This window comes from Bos javanicus, chromosome 27, assembly GCF_032452875.1.
Source record: "Bos javanicus breed banteng chromosome 27, ARS-OSU_banteng_1.0, whole genome shotgun sequence".
Classification (NCBI taxonomy): Eukaryota; Metazoa; Chordata; class Mammalia; order Artiodactyla; family Bovidae; genus Bos; species Bos javanicus.
The window spans coordinates 29,399,905-29,405,938 of NC_083894.1; the positions used below are offsets into that span (position 1 = coordinate 29,399,905).

A 6,034-nucleotide genomic window follows, 5' to 3' on the forward strand; every position below is an offset into this window, starting at 1 on the left:
TGACTGCGTTGGTTGTACTGCACGTTTCCTCTCTGAACAATGCCTTTATTGAATCAATTTAAATATTCTTGAAAGGAAGCACTTTGTGACAGAAGCCATCTGATGCCTAGATGTGGGCTTGAAACATGGAGTTGACCCTGGAGCCCAGTCTTTAGGGCTGTTTCTCTACCGGCTGATGGCTGTGTGTACATCTGCCTTGCCACAAAGGACTTGACCCTGTCTTTTCCCATCATTTTTTGGGGGAAGTGGCAATGGAAACCAGCAACAAGGACCTCAGGGAATGGATGGATTTGCTCCTGTCCCTTTGTGAGGGGGCCTTTGAAGATGTCGGTCTAGAGATGGCTTAAGATGAGATCAGTTGGGAAGTTTCAGTTCTTCTTCCTTCCAGGTGCTAATTCCAAGCCTCTATACCCCAAACCAGGGGTGCCACTGCTTCCTCAGAAAAACAGTCGAACATTTCGTTCTAGAAAGATGTTAATTCTTGTGCCTCTCATCCGAACTGTAGGCCACTCAGAAAGCCGGCTGATTGCAAAGAGGCTCGATTTCAAGGTGGGAGGAGTAAATGAGACTCCATTTCTGATGAACACAGATAAAGTTGCAGTTTGCCGCTTTCAATCAATGACATTGGGTGAGAGCAGCAAAGGTCACCCCCTACCATGTGTTATAAGAAAAATCTGAAATCCCTTCATATTCTGGTCCTCAAGGGCAGTTTTCTGCCTCTTTCTGCTGTGCCCCTTGCTTAGAGGATGACAGATGAATCTGGACTGGGCTTCAGTTTTGCTTTTGGTTGCACATAAAATAATTGCTTTAGAAACAATACCCTCATGATTAAAAAACCACTGCAGCTAAAAATATTGAAATCAGGAAGCATCCCAAATAAAGGATTTGCCAAACACATCAGCTAGGACAAAAAATTTTGCTGGCAGAACGTAAAATAAATATCAAAAGACTAAACTAATAAGGCACTAGGAAGCGCTGGAGTTCTACTGGTACCACTCATCCAAGATGTTTATACATCTCCATGTAATTACAGATAATCATATAAACTCTTTGTTTCAGCTTGAAATCTGTTCAGGTTGACACCTTCACTTCTGTGTTGATTATTTCTTTCCCATCTTCTGATCTCCTTCTGCCTCTTTTTTTTGTAAAGAATAAATTATTGTCAGAGCATGGGCTTGCAAAGCAGGGATTTGATCCTATCTAATTGTTTTTTTCCCCTTTTCCTCATCCTTTTATTTCCAGCAACTCCAGATGCACCTCAGATTCTCTCAATAAATCCTTCTTATTTTATTTGTTTACCTGTTATGCTGATCTCCTCCTTTCTTCCACTCCCCCCCCCCCACCTTTCTCATTCTTTCTTATTTCCTTAACTGCATTTTGTCTGTTTTATAGGATAGTTATAAGCTATACATATTCAGGTCTGGTGGATGGCTTGTTCTGTTTCGTGGGCTAAGGCAAATACATGTCATGATATCAACTTACTCTCTTGGAAGAGAAAGTCTGGAGATCCAGTGGTTAAGACTCTGAGCTTTCACTGCAGGGAGTGCAAGTTCCATCCATGGTTGGTTCAATCCCTGGTCAGGGAACTAAGATGCCACGTGCCATGTGGCTTGGCTGAAAAAAAAAGAGAGGGAGAGAGAGAAAGACTTACACTGAAACCAAGACTATTCTTACTCCTTTGTCACTGCTTTTCCTGACCAACTGACCAAATGCAAGCTGGGCAACAGAAGGGGTGAACAATGGTCATGGTTGTGGTCATAATCCTATCCCTATCCCCAAGAGGGAAGCTGTACCCAAGGATTGGAAAGTTTGTGAATAGACAGAGGTGATCCATGAGAGAGATGGGAGTTTCTATACTTCTGTGGTTTGAACATCTGTGTTGCCCCCAATTCACCTCCAAGTGATGGCATTAGGAGGCAGGGCCTTTGGGGAATGATTAGGTCATGAGGGTGGAGCCTTCATAATTGGGGTTAGTGCCATTGTAAGAAGAGGGCCCACCCAGGGCCGAAGTTGTCCCTTCGGCCATGTGAGGGCTTAGGGAGAAGGTAGCTTAGCTGTCCATGAAAAATGTCCTCATCGGAATCAGTCTGTTTGCATCTTGACTTTGGACTCTCCAGCTTCCAGACTGTGAGAAATAAATTTTTGCTGTTTATAAGCCACCCAGGTAACTGTATTTTTGTTACAGCAGCCTGAATGGACTGAGACAGATAGAGAGCAGTGTTTTTGAGACATGAAAGGCAGAAGCCAGATGATGCTAGGGTAGAACAGGGGGTCTGTCTCACCCATTCCTTCCTTCAGCACCTGTGTCCCCAGAATGGAGAGAGTCAAGGGCAACCGCAGGCACCAGGCAGAGCTGGTCTTCCTGTTGGACCTCACACCCCCCGACTCATCCCTCCCTTGGATCATCACTGTTGGTCGTAGCTAGGCGTGATCCCAAGGTTCAGCAGTAGGAAGTTTTACTTTCCTGTGTCCCAGAAAGGCCACTGGGATGTTCGAGTAACATTATTTTCGAATATTTTCCCTTCTGCAACATTTCAGTTTATTTGACGTTCTCCCTGCATCAACATCTTCAACGTTAAAACAATAGGGCATCAATTTCCACCTAGAATTTACTAGCTTCCTGCTCCCTGTGATTTCAAATTGCACCTTTTCCGATGGCTCAGTCCACAATGACCTTTCCATTTCGAAATCCTCTATGTAATACTCAAATCTCCACAAGGGTGGGCACTGCCTTTTGCTCTCTTTCAATTCCCAGCATTTAGCAAAAGGTATGCCATGGGAATGGAGCTCAAGAAATACCTTCCAGCATTTACCACCTATGGATGGTGTTAAAAAATTTTTTTTTCACTTAAATATATTTTGCTTTCCAATGGTATTGTAGCTATTAGAGGGTGTTGCCTGCATCACCACCCCAGAGTGTGCTGTTTTTTTAAAGTAGGTGCTCATTAGAGACTTGTTTCAATGATGATGATTAAACTCCACAAATATTTTATTGAATCCTTTCCCTGTGCCGGGCTTCCCTTGTGGCTCAGCTGGTAAAGAATCCATCTGCAATGCTGGAGACCTGGGTTTGATCCCTGTGTTGGGAAGATCCCTTGGAGGAGGGCATGGCAACCCACTCCAGTATTCTGGCCTGGAGAATTCCATGGACTGTATAGTCCATGAGGTCACAAAGAGTAGGACACGACTGAGCAATTTAACTTTCACTTCACTTTCTCTGTGCCAGAAAGTGTAGTGGGTACATAGGATGAAAGCATGAAAAAAAAGAAAAAGAACTTTGGAAGTCATAATATTCATGGTAATAATAACACACCTCTGGGGTCTGGCAAAGTGATGCACCTTATTTGAATAGCTGTTGATTTAATCACCACTGTGTAGACCTGATTGCATTAGATGATTGAATGGTATCACTGATGCAAGGGACATAAACTTGGGCAAACTTCGGGAGATGGTGAGGAATAGGGAAGCCTGGAGTGCTGCAGTCCACGGGTTTACTCGACTTAGCAACTGAACAACAATAAACCCAATTTCAGAAGTACTCGGGGTTTATCATCTGATCACCTGACATGATTAATGCAAGACAGGGATTGAATTAAATATCTTTGAAGTGTTCTGAGTTTTTTAGTTTTTTTAGTCTGTGAACTGCATGTATTGCTTCTCATGTAATAACTTGCCCAAAGAAAATTCGAACCAACCATCCACACAGGCTCCGTGCTGGGCACTGGGCAGAGAGAGAGGATGCATTGGATAAAATACAAAGTCTCCAGGACTCATGACTGGGACTCACACCAGCACTGCTTACCCCTCCTGTGCGGCCGATCTGCTAAGTGCAAGAAAAAAAGATAAAAACGAAGTGTTACAGGAATGATTAATTTTGACTGCAGTGATCCTGGCAGACTTCACAAACAGACTGACATTTGAGTTGGACCTTGATATTGGATTTTGACAAGCAGAGATTGCAGGAAAGACCAACTCAGATAGGTGAAGCAAGATAAACAAAAGCATGGAAATCTGAAATGTTCTGCCCTCAGTAGGCAAGGAAGGTATAAGAGTTGGTTGGGGTTGGAAGACATTTTTCAGGGTCTGTGAATGACCCAACGCAGGGGTTGCCCTGGCATTTTCAAGGTCAAATTAGGCCTCTGGTCAAGTTTTATTTGGCTCAGCACTAGGTTTTACATTTTTTTTAAAATTGCTACCAGCATTTAAAAATCAGGTGATTTCACATACACCTACAGATTTTGGTGGTGGTTTAGTTGCTAAGTTGTGTCCGACTCTTGGGATCCCATGGACCGTAGCCCGCCAGTCTCCTCTGTCCATGGGATTCTCCAAGCAAGAATACTGGAGTGGGTTGCCATTCCCTTCTCCAGGGGATCTTCCCGACCCAGGGATCGAATCTGGGCCTTCTGCATTGCAGGCAGATTCTTTACTGACTGAGCTATGAGGGAAACTTGTGTTAAAAAAACAATCCAGCAATACTGTGCCTCTGGGTGACGAGTGGCTGAAATTGAGTAATGGCTGTTCCTTACAGATAGGCAAGTGGAGTTCTGCAACTTGTCACCATCTCTGGCCAACTGGCCGCCATCAAATGGCACAGACAGGCAGGTGAGTTTGTACTCTCTGACCTAAAAGCTTTACTGACTGCTGTGTGCTGGGATAGTGGGTGTCTGTTTCAGGGAGTTTGATCCAAGTGGGGGACTTAGATGCACATATGAATGGCTCTTGGGAGTTGGCAGACTCTTCAAGGAAGGAAGCGTGTTGGGAGGTCATTCCAGATGCTGCTCTGAGGAATCTTGTTTGTCTAATGAGATCCTCGGCTGACACACCTGGTGGATTTTGAAAGGAAGGGGATAATGACCCTCACAGTTTAAAAAGATCTCTTTCCATGGCAACCCACGATGCTTTTGTCAATCTGAGAGCTTGTTAGCCTTCCCGTCTCTGGTTTATCTTTCCCTGATAAGTGAGTTTTTTTTTTTTTTTCTTCTGGAATGCAGGCTGGCAGCGTGCCGACAAGAATTGGAGTTCATTTTTGGAACAAAGGAGGACACGCAGGCATGTTTTTCTCTTTCATTTCCTTTGTTCGGCACTTACGCCAATCAGGTGTTCCTACTCCTTGGACCTTTGTGAGCTAACTTTTCACTTCCCTTTGGCTTGTGGAAAAGGGCACTTTGGGTGCATTGACTGACGCTCATGCATTTGTGCTAGACTTTGGACGTGAAGGCATAGGAGCGCCCCTAAAAGCAAGCATATGATGATACACACACAAAATGCAGATGTTTGTGGACTTCGCACGGGGGCAGACCTGTGAGCTCCAGTTCGCAGGCCAACAGGCTGAGCCTGCTGCCCGGTCAGAGTGAGAGGTTCCTAACTGACAAAACCTCCTTTTTAGAAGAATAAAATAGAAGGTTACTGAGTCTTCGAGCTAATCTGTCTAATTAGATGCCTCTGAACAAAATGCATAAAATTTGCATGAATTATCCTAACAGGCGAAGCATAGGACAGAGGAAGGAAAAACTACAGGAAATTTGCATTTTGATGGGAGTAGGGGAGGCCTGGAGACTATGCTCCAGAAGGTCTTCTCTGCTTTTATGTTTAGGAGCTACACTCAGGAGGAGCTGCCCTGTGCTGCATGTTGTCTGCAAAGACGGCCCCTGGTATCCTCTGCTTTGCAGGCAGCTCCTCCAAGTCTTGTCTGCGGACTGCCTTCCGGGGAATCTGGCGTCGAGCCCAGTGGGAGGAAGCTTCCTTAAAAAGGCAGTGCCAGGGGACGGAGGTAATCCGTTTCAGTACTGGCCTCTCCCTGGCTGGAGGGACGGTTACTACCTCTTGGCCTCTAGGTGGCGCTGTTGCACCTGTTGTAAGAAGCACTTTGTAGCTACATCCCTGATATGTTTAAGATGGAGGGAGGGGAGAAAAAGAATATTGAATAAAATACAGCTGCCTCTTCCTGCTGCTCTCCTGTTACCCACTTCCTAACATCACGACCCTCTCCATCTAGGCACAGCCGCTCCATGCAGCCCAAAGGACACGATATGTT

General features: G+C 44.9%; 1 long non-coding RNA gene across 1 annotated transcript; it reads left to right on the forward strand.

The window, feature by feature from the left end:
• Nucleotides 1-1,091: 1,091 nt before the first annotated feature.
• On the forward strand, nt 1,092-5,462 carry LOC133239981 (uncharacterized). Its single transcript, XR_009734062.1, has 3 exons — nt 1,092-2,164; nt 4,529-4,602; nt 4,992-5,462. It is a non-coding gene; the product is annotated as an uncharacterized LOC133239981 (long non-coding RNA).
• The last annotated feature ends 572 nt before the right edge of the window (nt 5,463-6,034 follow it).